This window comes from Arachis duranensis, chromosome 1 (genome assembly GCF_000817695.3).
Source record: "Arachis duranensis cultivar V14167 chromosome 1, aradu.V14167.gnm2.J7QH, whole genome shotgun sequence".
In the NCBI taxonomy this organism is placed as follows: domain Eukaryota; kingdom Viridiplantae; phylum Streptophyta; class Magnoliopsida; order Fabales; family Fabaceae; genus Arachis; species Arachis duranensis.
Genome location: NC_029772.3, coordinates 55,931,349 through 55,949,427, shown reverse-complemented (window position 1 = coordinate 55,949,427; position 18,079 = coordinate 55,931,349).

Sequence of the window (18,079 nt, the reverse complement as noted above, 5' to 3'; positions counted from 1 at the left end):
CAAAGAAGAACTTGAACTTCTCCCTGAAGTCCGCGAATGAGCCCATATTAGAGAAGCAGCATTGAAGCAAAGGATGACGAACAGATACAACCAGAAAGTCATTCGAAGGAGCTTCGCCTCAGATGACTTGGTCTTAATTAGAAACGACATAGGAGTTAACAAGTCTGGGAAAGGAAAGCTCGCCGCTAATTGGAAGGGACCATACAAGATTAGTGAGGTCTTAGGAAAAGGTTATTATAAGGTGACCGACTTAAACGGCACCGAGCTACCTTGGTCGTGGCATGCTTGTAATATGAAAATGTACTACAGCTAAAAGCGAACTCTACTCCCTGATGTACTCTTTTCCCAACTTCACAATTTTTTCCCAAAATAAAAGGGTTTTTTCTGAAGAAGGATTTTTAACGAGGCATCACAGTAGAGACTAAGGGGTCATAGATAGCCCAAAAACCCTTAGTAGCGATAAAGTACCTTTGCAAATAAATAAAGATTTTTTTCAAATATCTCTCATAAATTCCTTCTCGCTTTCTACGAAACGCGCCGATTTAAGCTCAACAAAGCGTGAAAATCCCATGAACTGACCTAGATGGTCGTCAGGATAAAACGACGAGGTACAAGTCGGTGTAAAGAGGTTATAAAAATCGATCGTGAATAAACTCGGAAATTAACCGACTAACAAATCGGAAATTTCGAGAAGCAAAGAAATGCATCACAAAAATAACCTAAGTTATGAAAACTCAATATATCAAAAATTGAGCATAAGGAATACCAAAAAGAGATTAGAAAACTCATGAAAAGCAATAGAGACTGTCTCAAACCTTCAAGGAAAAATCCAAAAAACTTAGAAGAAGGGACAGCCAGCCAAGAAAAGGTTTTTCAAAACAAAAGATCAAAAAAGGGGTTTTTTCTTCAAAACCTAAAGCAGAAAAAGCATGCACGCAACCAACGAAAAATAACCTAAACCCTTGTCCAAAAAAGGGTATTTTTAAATATTTTGTTTATGGCCATAAAAGGCCAAAAAAGTGTCAACAGCGTACCACAACAACACAAAGATAAATAGTTTAAAAAAGTGGGGACCCACAGGCCGGGCCCCCATATCGCCAAAGATAATTTTTCAAAGGGTATCACCATCACCACCTGGAAGAGTAGTCGGAGCACCACCAGAGTCAGGGAGAGAGACATCCATAGGAGTTGGAGGGGAAGTCTCAAGAGCCTTGGAAGAACTTGGAGCATCATCTGATCGGAGAGGAGACTCTATGATTCTCTGACCCGGAGTCTTCAACTCGGATTCAGACACAGGTCAGGGAGGAGACACAATGGCCCCATCAATTACGACCTTATCCGGATCCAAGGGTGAGAGATCCAGTCGGGAGCAAGAACCCCGACCTGTTCCTTAAAAACTCTCCACGCCTCCTCGGACTCCTCTGCAATAGAGTCCTCCAGCTCCGCATAAGCGTCCCGAGCCCTCACTAGATCTTTTTTGACCTCCACAAGGTCTTGGAACAAACTCGAGTAGCTCTGCTCCGCCTTCTCCCGTAGGTCCTCCACCATAGAGCATCGGCCCATCAACTTCTCCCCCTCCTTCCGGAGATTATCCCTCTCTTCCCTCAGCTTGGTGACCTCCTCCCTCAGGCTCCTCTCAGAATCCTGATACAAGAGAATCCTCTCCTCTAGCTCCTCAACCCTCTGGGATGAGCCCAAAGAGCTAAGGGGAGTCTTCTCAAAAATATCAAGAAACATGGTGCACACCCTCGCCGCCCTGATACTCTCCTGAGCCAGAATAGTAAGGTGATTTTGAAGAGAAATATCATCCATACTTATACGAGTATAAGGATAGATATACTCCCGAACAAATTGACGCGCATCCACCTTATCCTCACCTTCAAAAGGAGAGCCAGACTCTAGAGCCTTGCGTTTTTTCTTTTTTGGCTCAGGAGAAGGTCGGAAAGAAGGGGGCAGCAGAGAAGAAGCCGAGAAAGAAATAACAATAGGTCGGGCAGGGTCCCCAAGCTGTGAAAAGAAGAAGGAGGAGAAGGACCAGCCGTCCTGGCACCACCGACCCTGGCACGGGATCTCGCCTTGGCCTCCTGAACCCTTTGGTAAGACTCCCTCGAATTCTTCTTTGCCATCTCTGCAAAAGCCATTAGGTAAAAAGTCAATAAAACAAATCAGAGAAAACTAATACGACACTACCTAATTGGGCCTGCACAAAGGTCGGGGACCCCTAGAAGAACTTCTTGGTATCCAGATAAGGGGCTCTTCCCCAAACTTCTCAGAGGAACCCAACGACGGCCGCCTCCACCTCGTCCAAATCATCTAAACTATATTTCTCGCAAGGAGAGGCCTCTAACCAGTACAGAGGAAAGCGAGGGAAAAATTTTCATCCAGGAAAAAAGGGTGGTGACCCTCTACAGCTTGCACTTTGAAAAAGAAGTTTTTAAAGTCATGAAAGGATTCATCAAAAGGGTAATAACTCTCTGGCCTTGTATGGCCCGGAAAGAAACCCATTGTTGTTTGTTATTTTGCCCACTAAAGGGCTTAGTCATGTGAAAAAGAAAAAAGGGATCAAAAATAGGGTCTCCAAAAGGGCCTGGAGTCAGTTCCTTGACAAAACAAAATCTACGCAGGACCGACGCTTATGCGTCACTTGGATTCTTGCTCACCCATGCGTAAGCGTGACCGACGCTTACGCATCGCCTCTTCTTTTGCACACCCACACGTACGCGTGGGCGACACTTACTAGTCCCGCTCATCTAATTAGAACTAAGCTTCATTGATATTTTGGAATTTATAGTATATTCCCTTCTTTTTATCCTATTTGATTTTCAGTTGTTTGGGGACAAGCAACAATTTAAGTTTGGTGTTGTGATTAGCGGATAATTTATACGCTTTTTGGCATTATTTTTAGGTAGTTTTTAGTAGGTTCTAGCCACTTTTTAGTATGTTTTTTTTAGTTTTCATGCAAAATTTATATTTCTGGACTTTACTATGAGTTTGTGTATTTTTCTGTGATTTCAGGTATTTTCTGGCTGAAATTGAGGGAGCTGAGCAAAAATCCGATTCAGGCTGAAAAAGGACTGCTGATGCTGTTGGATTCTGACCTCCCTTCAATCGATATGGATATTTTGGAGCTACAAGAGACCAATTTGCGTGCTTTTAATTGCGTTGGAAAGTAGACATCCAGGACTTTCCAGAAATATATAATAGTCCATACTTTGCTTGAAGATAAATGATGTAAACAGGCATTTAACTCCAGTTTCATGTTCCATTCTGGCGTTAAACGCCAGAAACAGGTTGCAAATTGGAGTTAAACGCCCAAAACAGGTTACAACCTGACGTTTAACTCCAGAAACAGCCCAGGCATGTGAAAAGCTCAAGTCTCAGCCCCAACACATACCAAGTGGGCCCCAGAAGTGGATTTCTGCACTATCTATCTCAGTTTACTCATTTTCTGTAAACCTAGGTTACTAGTTTAGTATTTAAACAACTTTTAGAGATTTATTCTGTATCTCATGACATTTTAGATCTAAACTTTGTACTCTTTGATGGCATGAGTCTCTAAACTCCATTGTTGGGGGTGAGGAGCTCTACAGCGTCTCGATGAATTAATGCAAATATTTCTGTTTTCTATTCAAGCACGCTTGTTTCTATCTAAGATGGTCATTCGCACTTCACTATGATGAAGGTGATGATCTGTGACACTCATCACTATTCCCAGTCTATGAACGCGTGCCTAACAACCACCTCCGTTCTACCTTCGATTGAATGAGCATCTCTTGGGTTCCTTAATCAGAATCTTCGTGGTATAAGCTAGAATCCATTGGCAGCATTCTTGAGAATCCGGAAAGTCTAAACCTTGTCTTTGGTATTCCGAGTAGGATTCAGGGATTGAATGACTGTGACAAGCTTCAAACTCGCGAGTGTTGGGCGTAGTGACAGACGCAAAAGAATCACTGGATTCTATTCCAACATGATCGAGAGCCGACAGATGATTAGCGGTGCTGTGACAGAGCATTTGGACCATTTTCACTAAGAGGACGGATGATAGCCATTGACAACGGTGATCCACCAACACACAGCTTGCCATAGAAGGAACCTTGCGTGCGTGAAGAAGAAGACATGGGGAAAGCAGAGATTTAGAAGATAAAGCATCTCCAAAACTCCAACATATTCTCCATTACTGCATAATAAGTATTATTTAATTCATGCTCTCTTGTTCATTTGCAAGTCAATTGATAATCATAATTGATATCCTAACTAAGAGTTACAAAATAACCATAGCTTGCTTCAAGCCAACAATCTCCGTGGGATCGACCCTTACTCACGTAAGGTATTACTTGGACGACCCAGTGCACTTGCTGGTTAGTGGTACGAATTGTGAAAAGTGTGATTTACAATTTTGTGCATCAATTACTCATTTTGAACAAGTCCTAGTGAGAAGTCTTGAGAATCCTAACTAAAGAGAAAAAACTAAGGCTACTATTATCTCTGAAAGCAGTAACCTAAGTCAAATGACTTATAATGAGTTGAAAGGAAAGTTACTAGCTTATGAAATCACTCACATAAAAAATGATACAAAAAAGAAAGGAGTGACTCTTAAATCTTTTGCTGAATTATTGGATAATGAATCTAGTGACTGTTTACCAGATGACGAGATTATGTTTTTTGCTAGAAAACTTAGAAGGCTGATGAGACAAAAAGAAAGAAGTAGAGGAGGCAGCTCAAAGGAACCAAAGAAGGACATTAGCAAGGTCATTTGTCACAACTACAGAGAAGCTGGACATTACAAATATGATTGTCTCAAGCTCAAGAGAGAAGACAAGTCTCAGAAGGACAAGAAGAAAGGACTCATGGCTTCTTGAAAAGATTTGGAAAACAACACAGAAGAGGATGAAGAGTCGGACAATAATTCTCAAGCATGCTTAATGGCCAACCACAGTCATAATGATGAGGTAATCTTCCTTGAATCCTCTAATGAAGAACTCCATCTTATGATTGATGTTCTTATTGAGAAAATTAGGAATTTTTTGAATCAATGCAAGTAACTTGAATCTTAAAATGACATTTTAAAGGCTGAAAATGCTTACCTCAAAGAAAAATTGAAAGAAGTCAAAAGTACTGTCGATCTTGTTGAAGAAAACAAAAGGTTTAGGTCTAAAATTAAAAGTCTTTTTTGTTGTTGCCTTCTTGAATTGCATTGAAGAAAATGAAAGGTTGCATAAAGTAATTAAGGGTTTAAATCAAGATATAGCTAAATTTGCCCAAAGTTTTGAAAACTTAGACAAATTATTAACTAGTCAAAGACCTCTTTTTAAAAAGGTTGGGTTGGAGTATCATAGAAAATATGAATCTATTTTTGAAAATTCATATTTTGAAAATGAAGCCTCAACATCCAAAAACAAAAGCTTTCAAAATCCAAATTACTTTGAAAAATCAGCAAGCAAAAATTTTTGTCATACATGAAATCGGTTTGGTCATTTGCCTATTCAATGCTTCATATTTGAAAGAAAGATTGGTGATAAAGTTTATAAAGTGATTTAAAAATACAATGCTCTTGGGCAACCAAAAAGGTTTAACATAAAAGGATCCAAAATAATTTGGATACCTAAGGTCACTTAAAAGTATTATCCAGTTGTGTCTAACATCCAAGAAGAAGAATGACATGTGGTACTTGGATATTGGATTCTCTAGGCACATGACCAAAAAGTCTACATTCTTCAACAAGCTTCACTTCATTAGAGAAGATTTGCGAAAGGGTACAATTAACATACAATTTGTGAAATTTGAGGGTTAATTGGCTGATATTTTTACAAAACCTCCGTGTGAAGATAGATGTTGTAAATTGAGAACTGCATTAGGAATTGTTGATGTTGAGTTTTTGAACTAAATGTGATAAACTTATTTTTTGATTGTTTTTGTCTCTCAAGTCGACAGGAGATAAAACTTGACAGATGATGACTCCCTCTAGGTTCCTTGAATCTCAAACTGAGTGTTGGTTAAATTAATTAGTCTGGGTCAAGACTGAATCCTTGATGGTCCATTGTGTTTCCTTAAAACCACCATTGGGCCCAAAAAAGAAGAAATTATATTTTATGAAGTGGCCCTCATTGTTTGATTTGATCATTCAAATCAAAAAAGATATTTGCTTTTAAGGGTTTCTCTTCAAGTCAAATAAATTTTTGGTTTTTAAAAGGTTTCAACTATATTGTCTTTTTAAGCTACTTGGTTTTTATTTTAAATTCAAACTTCTCAAAACCCTTCTTCATTTATCTTTTGCGTTTTGAAAAAGGGGGAGAAGCACTAAGCATTAACAGTAGTTATTCATTGTAAACCCCTCATCTTCTCTAACTGCCACCACTTTCTTTATCATATTCATTGTTATTTTAATAACCATAAAAAAGAAGGTTGCAACAAGAAGAGACACAAGCACCATTCGACCTCCACGAAATCCTTCACAAAAGGAATAAGCCACACTCACATTCACATACATTCACACTCTTCCTCTCATTCCTCCCAACTACCCGAACCTATGGCATGGACAAAAACCACCACTCAAAGACCCTCTTCGACTCCTCAAGAGGAAGGCACTTCTAGGGCAAATGTGGCAAAAGGAAAAAGACCCATGACTGATGAAGAATCACCAACTTCTCTTCTTCCTCGTTCATCCTCTTGTCCTTAAGGACGTTTAGCTCCTTCAAGTCGCCCCTCGAAAGGTAACAAAAGGCCTTTTCTTAACTTAGTGAAGGAATTTACTAACCCTGATCTAGTAGCCTTTAAATCTTATTTTAGTAATCACCCTCACTCTCATTATGATTTTCTCCATTTTTTCTCAAGTATGAACTTTGAATTTCGTAGAGAAATTATTCCTAGAAGACCTCTATGTTCATCTTATGTTGCTAACCTAAAAACTTTGGCTACAAAAGGAATCGATTTTGTTAAAAATTTTATTTACTTGGACTGGGAAAAACTCTTTGAGATTAGAAAGCCTGTTTATCCTGATTTGGTCAGAGAGTTTTATACAAACATGTACTATAGTGAGGAATCTGTTCATTCATATGTTAAAGGCTATTAAATTTATTTGAACAAAGAAACCATTGGTGAAGGCCTTGATTATTATTATGCTGGCGTTAATGCCAACATTTCTGGAAAATGGGATAATAATATGGGTATCTCACACAAAGATGTATTGGCTAATATATGTGAAAACATATCCCTCATAGATGGAATCACCCCTAAACATACAACCTTAGGTCTAGCCAAAGTTCAGCTTCACCACCTCATCACTCACATACTCATTTCCCAAAGTGGTTTATTCCAAAGAGCATCTCTGTGATACCTTAGTCCTCTATGCAATACTGAACAATACTATATCAAAGGTGATAAAAATATTTCTCTTCCATAAGGAATATTTTTAACTTGTATCTTTGAGTATTTTTGATATTGATCTTAGCAATAAAACCCTAGAAGACAGAATTTCATATCTCAGGGTTGGTGGTGCAGTAAAACAATCAAAGAAAAAAAGCACAAAGGTAGCCAAGGACACGATTTTGAAAGAAGAAGAGAAGGAAAGTATTCCTCCTCCATCTATTGCAGGGACATCTTCTTCTCAGAAGTACTTAATGTATGGCATTATTAAGGACGTCTTACAAGAGTTTATAAATCTCACTAAACAGATGATTAATTCGAGCCAACAAGGTAGGAAACTAGCAATTCAAAATAAGAACTCCTTTAGAAAGTCTCAAAGTCAAGTTGAAATATTGCTCAAATACATAGACTCTTTAGATGACAAACAAGTAATGCCTGAGCAAGAAGAAGATCCTCTTAAAACCGAAGATGAGGGATCTGATGCCTAGTCCTATTTCATGCTGTTGTTTTCTCAAAATTTGTTTCTGATGATATAATTTTTGTTTTTTGAATTTATTATTTGAATACTGTTTACTATTAGATGATTGTAATAGTCATAGGAACCTAGCTTTGACACTACACTATTACCTATTTTGCATATTGAACTATTTTTTGTGCAGATTTATCCTCCTTAATAACAAAAAGGGGAGTAAGTGTTGTGTGTTAAAATGAATTAAAATTTTTATGATGCCTAAGCAGGCTGTAGTTTCTTTTTTAAGTTATTATTTGTAGCTTTGATTGTGAATATTGCTTATGCTTGCTTATTGATCACTGCTCTGTTTGGTATCTGAGTTTTTGACTAAGTAGCTCTGATTAATGCTTGTTTTAAGGCTGTTTGATGATGCATTTTCAAACAGATTAACAAGTCTTGTAAATTTTGGCTAGTGATCAAATAAGTTCCCTAATATATAAAACTATTTGTAAAATTCTTGGATGTTTAGCATTATTTCTATGTAAAGTTTGTTCATATCAGGGTGAGAAATGCAATCATTTAAGGGAAGCCTAGTAAATAAAAAAAGGGAGAGTTTCAAATCAAGAGAAACATCAAAGAGAAGTTCCTAAAACTCTTCTTATTTTTTTTTCAATTCATTTCATAATGTTTGTCATTAAGAGAGAGATTGTTGAGTTTAAAGAACTAACAATATATTAAAGATGATTACTAAACATTATTATTGGGTTAAAAGCCAATTATATTTGTGATTAGTTTGTTTAGTATGCAAAAAATTAATTTAATTACATTGGCTCAAGGAGAAAGAAAAACAAACCACTACAAGAAAAATACCCATTCAGCCACACTTTTTTTAAACTACATTTGAAAATGAATAAGCTACACTTTTCTCCGTGTTGCCTTTTTATAAGAGAAAGGGATACACAATTGTGGCATGATTTAAAAAGTATAGCCTTAGGTATTATAGAAATTACTTATAAAGCGTAGCCTTATCTTAAGAGCTATGGGTTCACTTTTCACATAAAAAAACGCTTTTGAAGCATAGCCTATTTATCATGTTTTAGGTGCACTTTAAACATGTTGTCTAATATTTTTTTGTGACTAAACATGTCTAATATAAAAACACCAAATAAATACTTAGTAAAATTTTTTCGCCCTTTTCGTATCCATTCATCTTCACTCGCGCACTCTCATCCTCCCTCAACTCACACATACGAAAGAGAAAACATTAGAAAGGGGGAGCACAAGAAGAAGAAGAAGAGAAGAAGAGAGAAGAGGGGAAGGAAGGAAGGAAAGAAAGGACGACACCGCCTAGGGCTCCGCCACCGTCATTTTCATTGTCGAGCGCTAGTGAAAGAGAGCTCAAGGAAGAGAGAAAACGCGAGGGAGTAGAGAAGAAGGGGGTGCTTGGTCGCCGCTGAAACTCCACCGTCACTGCTAGGGTTTGTTGCCTTTGCTATTCTCTAACTCGCTCTCACTTTTCAGTTCGAAGGTGTGTATTATTTTGATAGTGATGATGAATTGCAATGGCTAATTGAGATAGAGAATGTATGTATTAATTTTCAATTGGTTCTATGAATTTTTTGGGGGTTTTGGGGTCTAATTTTAGGTTTTCTAATCTTCTAATTAGTTGTTGTTGTTCTTATATTTTCCATATTTTTATTATCATAATTTTGGCATCAAGCAAAGGATAGATTAAATGGATTTTTTTATCTTATTTTCACAAATAATAAAGGGGTCTACTCTGCTCTCTAATTGATCTCACTGTAGTTGATTGGTGTCATTTCATGCCAGAAGCAGAACTAGATCGCTATTTGGAAGCTTCACAAATTAGGGAGAGAGCAGTTGATAGGATTAATAATGTTATTGGAACGTATGAATCAATTGTTGCTAGCTCGACAGTTGCTTCCTTAGTTGAGATGGTACTTCAGTTTGGGGCCCTCCCCTATGTTGTCTAGGTAGTGTTTAAGTCTTTGTCCATTCACTATGAACGTCCTCTTTGAATCTTCCTCCATGATCTCTATGTGTCCATAAGGTGAGACTTTTGTGACAAGAAAGGGTCCTGACCACCTTGATTTGAGTTTTCCAGGGAATAGCCTCAGTTTGGAGTTGTAGAGGAGTACTTGTTGCCCTTCTTCGAAGCTCCTTGGAGCCAGTTTGAGGTCATGCCTCCTCTTTGCTTTTTCCTTATAGATCTTGGTGTTTTCATAGGCTTGAGACCTAAATTCCTCCAGTTCTTGCAACTGCAAAATTCTTTTCTCACCAGCAGCAATGCTATCAAGGTTCAGCAGTTTGAGAGCCCAAAAGGCTTTGTGCTCCAACTCCATAGGTAAATGACATGCTTTTCCATATACCAGTTGATATAGGGACATTCCTATTGGTGTTTTGAAGGCTGTCCTGTATGCCCAAAGAGCGTCATCCGGTTTTTTTGACGAGTTCTTTCTAGATGCTCCCACAGTCTTTTCTAGGATCCTCTTTAACTCTCTGTTGGATATCTCAGTTTGCCCGCTTGTTTGGGGGTGATAAGGTGTAGCAACCTTATGTTTCATCCCATATCTCATGAGGAGGGCATCTATGGAAGGAGGGCTTCTAGGGGTCTATTACAAAAATGGTTCCTCCATCACTGATAAGGGCTCGTGGGACTCCAAATCGGCTAAAGATCTTTTTCCTGAGAAAGTTCATGACCACCTTGTTGTCATTTGTTGGGGTTGCAATAGCTTCCACCCACTTAGATACATAATCTACTGCTACTAGGATGTATTTGTTTGAATAGGAAGTTGGGAAGGGTCCCATGAAATCGATTCCCCACACATCAAACAATTCGAGCTCTAGGATGAAGTTTTGTGGCATTTCATTTTTCTTGGGTAGATTTCCAGCCCTTTGGCACTCATTGTAGCCCCTCACTAGCTCTTTTGCATCCTTGAAAAGAGTGGGCCAGAAGAACCTACACTGTAATACCTTGGCTGCAGTCCTTTCTCCTCCGAAGTGACCCCCATAGCAAGAGCCATGGCAATTCCACAAGACTTCTCGTCCTTCTTCTTCTGAAATGCACCTTCTAAGAATCCCATCTAAGCACTTCTTGAAAAGATATGGCTCATCCTACACAAAATACTTAGCATCATTAATGAGTTTTCTTCTTTGGTGTCTGTTGATTCCTGGGGGTAGATCTCCAGTTGCCTTAAAATTTGCAATGTCTGCAAACCAGGGTGCCTTGTGAACCAACACTAATTGTTCATCTGGAAAGAACTCATTCACACTTGCTTCGTGTGTGCTGCTTTTCTCACAAGGGATTCTAGACAGATGATCTGCCACTTTGTTCTCCACCCCCTTCTTGTCTCTGATTTCAATATTAAATTCCTGCAACAATAAATTCCACCTTATCAATCTTAGTTTTGAATCCTACTTAGCAAACAGATACTTAAGTGCTGTGTGATCAGTGAAAACAATTACTGTAGATCCAATAAGGTATGATCTAAACTTTTCAAATGCAAAAACCACTGCCAACAATTCCTTTTCAGTGGTGGTGTAATTTTTTTGGGTGTCATTAAGGACTTTGCTGGCATAGTATATGACAAGCACCAAATTATCTTTCCTCTACCCTAACACTGCTCCCACTACAAAGTCTGATGCGTCACACATCAACTTAAATGACAGGTTCCAATCAGGTGGGGCAATGATAGAGGTTGAGGATAGTTTCTTTTTCAAATTTTCAAATGCTAGCATGCATCCCTGGTCAAATACAAACGGGGTGTCTGACACAAGAAGATTACTCAGGGGCTTGGCTATTTTTGAAAAGTCTTTTATAAATCTTCTGTAAAAGCCAGCATGCCCGAGAAAGCTTCTAATTGCCTTGACATCACTAGGTGGAGGTAGCTTTTCAATTAGTTCCACTTTAGCTCTGTCCACCTCAATGCCTTGTTTAGAAACCTTATGACTGAGAACTATTCCTCCTGTCACCATGAAGTGACATTTTTCCCAGTTTAGGACCAAGTTGGTTTCTTGGCATCATTTTAATACTAAGCCGAGGTTATTCAGGCAATCAGGGAATGAATCCCCAAACACTAAAAAGTCGTCCATGAAGACTTCTATGAACTTTTCTACCATATCTGAGAAAATAGAAAGCATGCAGTGCTGAAAGGTTGCAGGCGCATTGCATAGCCCAAATGGCATGCGTCTGTAAGCAAACACTCCATATGGACAAGTAAATGATGTTTTTTTCCTAATCTCTTGGATCAACCACTATTTGGTTATATCCTGAATAACCATCTAGGAAGCAGTAGTAAGCATGTCCTGCAAGTCTTTCCAGCATCTGATCCATAAAGGGGAGTGGGAAGTGATCTTTTCTTATGGATGCGTTGAGTTTTCTGTAGTCAATGCACATTCTCCATCCCGTGATAGTTCTTGTAGGTATGATCTCATTACTTTCGTTAGGCACCACTGTGATTCCTCCTTTCTTCAGAACTACTTGAACGGGACTCACGCATGGGCTGTCAGAGATTGGGTAGATTACCCCTGCTTGCGACAGCTTCATGACTTCCTTCTGCACTACCTCTCTCAACAAATTTCCTTCGGTAAGTATATCGAATTGTCATCAAGTAAAAACTCACAATAGAGTGAGGTTGAATCCCACAGGGATTGATTGGTCAAGCAATTTTAATTGGAAGAATGCTCTAGTTGAGCTAAGCAGAAAATGGATATAGAATTACAGAAAATTAAATGGCAGGAAAGCAAATGACAGAAAATAAAGTGCAGAATCTTAAATGGAGAATTAAGGTGATTAGCATGAAAGTAAATGACAGAAAGTAAAGAGAATGGGTAAGATCAAAAATGGAGAATTCATTGGGTTCAGGAGGTGTTGCATTCTCTGGATCAAGTTCATTCTCATCTCTTCCTCAATCAATGCATTCATTGATCTCCTTGGCAATCTTAAGTGATTGAATCCCAATTCCTTGGCAATCCAATCTCTCTAAACTTGAACAATTGCCCAATTCCTTGATTTAATTGCTCATGAGAAGAGATGAGGTATGGTCACTAATTATACCACATGTATTTCCAAATCAAAGTGTTGGTAAGGTTAAATGTCACAATACCCATCCAAACCCCAATTTGGTCCAACATGAGAAAGCATTTCTAGCATGATCTCCTCATCCCTTTTCCAAGGCTCAGAGGAGATCCAATTATGGAGAGTTTCTTTCCCAAGATAACAATCCAATTAGATGAAGATCGAAAGCTTTCTAGTAAGATCAAGAGAAAAGAAAGAAGAAGAATAATGAAAACTATGATTGATCCATCAAATTACAACAGAGCTCCCTAACCCAATGAAAGGGGTTTAGTTGTTCATAGTTCTGGAAAATGGAAGTGAAGAAGAAGAAAGATACATTCTAACTCTAGAAGTTGCAGAAAAGTAAAATATACAGAGTGTAGTTTTCTCCAATGTGCCCCTCTCTTTCTAGTTCAAAACTACTCCCATATATACTACTCTTCTTGGTCTTCTGGTCAATTCTACAAGTCTTGGATATGGGCCTTTGATCTTAAGTTGAAGCAGTTGGGAACCTTCAGTGGGCTTAGCTTTATTTGCAGAGAGAAAGTGATGTAAGCATGGACTTTGGCTTGAGGTGTTAGTGGCGTTAACACTGAGTGACATTATGGGTTCGAGAACGTTAGTGGCAATCACTTTTCTCACTAACGTTCCCCCCATATGGCCCACATTAACTCCAATGTTAGTGGCACTAACGTGGCCACTAACGTTGCCTTACAAACCTTCGCAAGCGTTATTGGGACTCACCTTTCCCAATAACGTTGCATTGTGCCCCTAGCCCCCACGTTAGAGCTCACGTTAACTAAGTTAACGTGGCTCTTAACATGGTTATGTCTCATCTTTGCAAGCGTTATTGGGATTCACCTTTCCCAATAACGTTGTCTTGTGCCCCTTGTCTTCACGTTAGAGCTTACGTTAACTAAGTTAACGTGGCTCTTAATGTGGTTATGAATGCCATCCCATCGTTAGTGACAAAGGTGAGTGTCACTAGCGTTGGCTCATCAATTTCACTCCACGTTAACTTTCACGTTAGTGGTCTTAACGTGACCACTAACGTGGGCAATGCAAGCTTGATCCAAGGTTAGTGACAAAGGTGAGTGTCACTAACGTTGGCATTGTTCCTCTCTTCCACGTTAGAGTCCGCGTTAACTTAGTTAACGTGGCTCTTAACGTGGTTCATTGCCACATCTTGGAGCATTAGTGGTGATCACAATTACCACTAACGTTGGAGTCTTTTTTGTCTCCACGTTAACTACCACGTTAATGTAGTTAACGTGGCAATTAACGTGGCTCATGATGGCTTCGAGGGCGTTGCTGGTATCCACTTTTCTCATTAACGCTGCAGGCTTATCCCTATTCCACGTTAGTACCTACATTAACTAGGTTAACGTGGATGCTAACGTGGCTCTTCCTTGCTTCCTTTGTCCTGAAATTACACAAATAAAGTGCATCAAAGCTCTAATCCAAGTCATGAAATCATGCATTATCCAATCTAACATTCATTCCTTGCATAATTCTCATGAAATAATGTAAAATTCACAATATTTGTCTAAATCAAGATGTAAGTGTTCTTTTATCTAAAACTTGCTTATTTTCTAAGAAAATGCATGAAACTACACTAAAACAGTAAAGAAAAGGTCAGTGAAACTGGCCTAGATGCCCTGGCATCAATGAGTATGTGAAAAAAATGGGAATCATGGGTAGCTAGGTACTGTATTAGAATTTTATAGGTTGTTATATGTGTTTGGTGAGAGATTAGGTTAATCAAAGATTCAAATTCCTAGCTCACTTGACCATATGCATCCCTACCTTTACCCTAACCCCATTACAACCTATGAATAAGTCCTCATGATGAATGTATGAATGCATTGAATAATTGTTGATTATTAGAAGAAAAACAAATCTTAGAAAGCATGAGTAGAAGAGAATTGAGTGATCAACCCTATACACTTGAGCGACTAGAGCGGATACACTTCCGATGAGGGTTCAATGCTCAATTCCTTGTTCCCGACTTTCATGAGCTTTTCTTCTTGCAATTCTATTTGTGCTTTATTTTGATATTCAAATTGGTAGGATTCATGAATCATTATACTACTTAGCCCAACTTGTTCATACATGCTATTGGAGATGGATTTACTTTTGACCAAATAGGTAGAATCATTTTGCATCTAGTTGCATTCATATAGATAGGTGCATATAGTTTAATTGCAGTGAATAAATGTTCATACCCCTTTTCCTGTCGTTCTTTATTCTTAGCATGAGGACATGTAAGTGTGGGGAGATTTGATAATCCCCAATTTTGTGGTTTATCTTGTGCTTAATTTGGGAGATCTTATCAACTTTTCTCATATTTATTCAATGAAATAGCATGATTTTTGTAATTCTCCCTTAAATTGTGCTTAAGTGCAAAAACATGCTTTTTATGTCTTAAATTTGCCAGTTTTTTAATTCACTTTGATTCCATTCGATGGCTTAATATGTTTGTTGAGTGATTTCAGGTTCATAAGGCAAGTATTGGATGGAAGAAGTGAGGAGAAAAGCATGCAAAGTGGGAGAATTCATGAAGAAATGAAGGAACCGTAAAGCTATCAAGTCTGACCTCTTCGCACTCAATCGACCATAACTTGAGCTATAGAGGTCCAAATGAGGCGGTTCTAGTTGCGTTGGAAAGCTAACATCCGGGACTTCGAAATGATATAAAATTTGTCACGGTTTCTTGACGTATAGGGGCACACACGCGCACATGACGCGTGCGTGCTGATGTTGCACGTGGGTCCACTTTAAACAATTCATTGGGGTCAATTTCTAGCTCATTTTTTGGCCCAATCCAACTCATTTCTGATGCTATTTCATGCTGAATTCAAGCTTGGGCAAGGGGGGAGCAATTGTTTGTAGGATTAGCATCATGTAGTTTAGTTTCTAGAGAGAGAAGCTCCCTCTTCTCTCTAGAATTAGGGTTCTTAGGTTAATCTCTCTTAGATCTAGCTTTGATTTCGTGTTTTCATCTTATTTCTTTTATGAATTCTTGCTTCTACACTTGCATTCTTCTAGTTTGTGATGTTAATTTTACTTTTATGCTCTCTTTTATCTTGATGAACCATTGTTGGATTTTAATTTCTTCTAATGCAATTTAATGTTTCTATGTCATTTTTATGTTCATCTTAATTGCTATTGTTGATTTCTTGCTTGTGGTAGTTATGGGTTTCACTAATTCTAACATTTTGTGATGTTTACTTTTATGGCACACTAGGTGCTTGATAGAATGTTTTCCTTTAGTTTTTGAGTAGTTTTCTTGACTCTTGCCTAAGCTAAGGGAATTGAGTGACCTTGAGTCATTGGGTCTCATTGAATTGGTGATTTGAGAACTCTTGGTGATCAATTTGATATCCATTGACACTAACCCACTACTAATCTAATTAGTAGATAGGTTGGGACTTATGGGTTGATGTGATCAAGCCTATTTGACGTACTTAAAGCTTTTGGAGGTAGACTTAATAGGTTGGTCCCTCATAATTATTAATATTTGGTATGTAGACAAGGATGGTGATCTCAATTTTCCATGCCTTAGCCAAGAGTTGTTTACCATTTCTTTATTAGTTCTTATCCTTTTACTTTCTTACCATTTGTTTTCTTGCCCTTTTATAAACCAAACCCCTTGTTCCTTCATAGCCAATAATTGACCATTTCATTACAATTCCTTGTGAGATGACTGGTGGACGAAATTGTGATTCATACTTAAATTGTTGTTCGAAATTGATTCCCAGGTAATGGCCCCAAAAACTTGGTGCTCAATACCATGGTCTAAACATAATTTCACAACTTCGCTCAACTAACCAGCAAGTGTACTGGGTCGTCCAAGTAATAAACCTTACGTGAGTAAGGGTCGATCCCACAGAGATTGTTGGTATGAAGCAAGTTATGGTCATCTTGTAAATCTCAGTCAAGCGGATAATAAATGGTGATAGAGTTTTCGAATATTAATAATAAATAAACAAAAAATAAAGATAGAAATACTTATGTAGATCATCGATGGGAATTTCAGATAGGCGTATGAAGATGCTGTGCTCCTTCTGAATCTTTGCTTTCCTACTGCCTTCATCCAATCCTTCTTACTCCTTTCCATGGCAAGCTGTATGTAGGGAATCACCGTTGTCAATGGCTACATCCCATCCTCTCAGTGAAAAAGGTCCAAATGCTCTGTCACGGCATGGCTAATCATCTGTCGGTTCTCGATCATGTCGGAATAGAATCCCTTGATTCTTTTGCGTTTGTCATCACGCCCAACAATCGCGAATTTGAAGCTCATCACAGTCATTCAATCCCAGAATCCTACTCGGAATACCACAGACAAAGTTTAGACTTTCCGGATTCTAATGAATGCCGCCATCAATTCTAGCTTATACCACAAAGACTCTGATCTCACGGAATGGAAGGCTCGGTTGTCAGGCGAGGGCAACCATGTGTCGTGCATCAGGAATCCAAGAGATGCACACTCTAGCTTTCGCTTGTAGAACGGAAGTGGTTGTCAGACACGCGTTCATAGGGACGGATGATGATGGGTGTCATGGATCATCACATCCATCAGATTGAAGTACGAGTAGTATCTTAGAACAGAAATAAGATTGAATTTGAATAAAAGATAGTAGTAATTGCATTAAAACTCGAGGTACAGCAGAGTTCCACACCCTTAATCTATGGTGTGTAGAAACTCCACCGTTGAAAATACATAAGTGATGAAGGTTCAAGCATGGCCGAATAGCCAGCCCCCAAAACATGATCAATAGTCTCCTAAGATGAATAATGGAATAAAACCGAGACCAAAGATGTAACGTGGTCAAAAGACACTGAATACAATAGTAAAATGTCCTATTTATACTAGACTAGCTACTAAGGTTTACAGAAGTAAGTAATTGATGCAGAAATCCACTTCCGGGGCCCACTTGGTGTGTGCTTGGGCTGAGCTTGAGCTTTACACGTGAAAAGACTTCTTTTGGAGTTGAACGCCAAGTTGTAACATGTTTTTGGTGTTCAACTCTGGTTCGTGATGTGTTTTTGGCGTTTGACTCCAGAATGCAACATGGAACTGGCGTTGAGCGCCAGTTTACGTCATCTAATCACGAATAAAGTATGGACTATTATATATAGCTGGAAAGCTCTAGATGTCTACTTTCCAACGCCATTAATAGCATGCC